The sequence below is a fragment of the Chrysochloris asiatica genome, unplaced genomic scaffold, assembly GCF_000296735.1.
Source record: "Chrysochloris asiatica unplaced genomic scaffold, ChrAsi1.0 scaffold00248, whole genome shotgun sequence".
NCBI classification, from domain to species: Eukaryota; Metazoa; Chordata; class Mammalia; order Afrosoricida; family Chrysochloridae; genus Chrysochloris; species Chrysochloris asiatica.
In genome coordinates this window covers 3,866,847-3,869,101 of record NW_006408766.1, presented here as the reverse complement: position 1 = coordinate 3,869,101, position 2,255 = coordinate 3,866,847, and the positions used below count along the sequence as shown (strand labels likewise).

The 2,255-nt window shown below is 34.2% G+C and overlaps 1 pseudogene; it reads right to left on the bottom strand.

Moving 5' to 3' along the window:
• LOC102825057 overlaps positions 1-2,255 on the bottom strand; it is a 114,817-nt pseudogene that overhangs the window by 112,213 nt on the left and 349 nt on the right.

Sequence of the window (2,255 nt, the reverse complement as noted above, 5' to 3'; positions counted from 1 at the left end):
GTATTCTGAGAAATAATGCAAGAAGATGAAGAGTAACATGGCATTATTAACAACCTGCAATATGCAGATGATACAGCCTTGCTTTCTGAAAATGAAGAGTGCTTAAACCACTATGGATGAAGATCAAAGACTATAGTTTTTCGTATGGGTTGCATCTCAATGTAAAGAAAACAAAAATCTTCACCAATAGACCAATGCATAACATCATGATAAGTGGAGAAAAAATTCAGGTTGTCAATGACTTCATTTTGCTTTGATCCACTATAAACACTCATGGAAGCAGCAGTCAAGAAATCAAAGGACATATTGCATTAGACAAATCTTCTGCACAAGACCTCTTTAATGTGTTCAGTGGCAAATACTTCAGTTTCCGGTCTAAGGTGTGACTGATCTAAGTCATAATATTTTCAATAGTCTCATATGCATGAGAAAGTTGGACAATGAACTAGGAAGACTGGAGAAGAATTGATGAAGTTGAGCTATGGTATTAGAGAAGATTATTGAAATTATCATTACTGCCAGAAAACAAACGAATCTGTTTTTGAAGAAGTGTTTTTGTTGTTGTTAGTTGCCATCAAGTCAGTATCAACTCATAGCGGCCCCACACACAACAGAATGAAACACTGTTGGGTCCTAGCCCAACTTCACAATTGTTATTACTCATGATCCCATCACTGATGTCACTGTGACAATCAATCTCATTGGAGGTCTCCCTCTTTTTTTCTGACCCTCCATTTTACCAAAACATGATAGCCTTCTCCAGTACTTTGTCCCCTATAATAATATGTCTAAAGTATTAGACACCAACGTTGGCTATCCTGGATTCCAAGTTACACTCCGGCTGTACTTCTTCCAACATATATTTGTTTATTCTGTTGGCAGTCCATGATTCTTTGAATATTCTCATCCAGCACCATAACTCAAATGCATTAAATCTTCTATGGTCTAACTTATTCACTGTCTAACTTTTGCACGTATAGGGATTATTGAAAATACCATCTCTTCTGTCAGGTGCATCTTAGTCATCAAACTGACATTTTTGCTCTTCAACACTTCAAGAGGTTTTGGGCAGATTTGCCTAATGCAAATATTCCTTATCAGCCAGAGGGCCAGAGACTCCATCTCTCAAACTTCAGACATATTATCAGGAGAGACCAGTCACTGGAGAAGGTCATCATGCTTGGTGATACAGAAGATCATCCAAAAAGAGAAAGACACCAGTGAAATGGATTGGCACAGGGGCAGCAGAAATGGGATCAAAAGTAACAAAGATTGTGTGGTTGGTGCAGGATCGGGCAATGTTTCTTTCTGTTGTGCATAAGATAGCAATGAGTCAGAACCAACTCACAACACTTAACAAGGTTAGTTTCCTAATTCAATCAGAGTCATAAAGATTGAGTATATATTTAAATATTGATAATCATTGATGTTTATGTAATTTGTACTTTTTCTCATCAGCCTTTCCAATTACTCTTAACAACATTAATTATTTATAGCAAATAAAAAAAAACAACTAACAAAATGAGTACTTACATAAAAAAGTGACCTTGCAAAAAGTTTCTATGTGATGGAGAATCGAGAATTAACACAATTTTATTATTTTGGTATATATATTTTTAAATTACAATTTCAACAAATTTTTAGAGTGTTAAAACCTCATTTATAATCATCAAAGACTTATTTTTTTTCTAAAGTACATATTAATAATGATTACAGAGAAAAAAAGTAATTGTAGCAATGTGATTGTTATTGCTAGATTGTTGTTGTTGTTGTTGTTGTTGTTAAGTGCCGTAAGTTGATTCTGACCCATAATGACACTATATAGATAGGGTTTCCAAGGTGCATCTGATGAGCTTGAACCACCGACCTTGCAGTTCAAACAACTTTGCAGTCTGACTCATTAGCCAACAGCACCACACCAGGACTCCATTGCTAGATGAGTTTGTTCAAAATAAATCTAATATTTAATTTCTTAACAATTGACATCTCTCATATTGAAGTGTTAAAACCCTAAAACAGGATTTTTTTTTCAGTCAAATCATGATGATTCATATTTCGTATTGTGTTTTCTACAATTGGTTATTAACTCCTTTAACAAATAAAATAAAATTTAAACCAAAGTAAAAGCTACACCACCATTCAAAAGATCTTGAGTTAGAAAGTAATTCTTATTTTTCTATTCTTCCCAGAAAATGAAAGGAAAAACTGCAGACTCTACATTGGCAATAATGTTAAGGTTCATACATAGCTTTTTT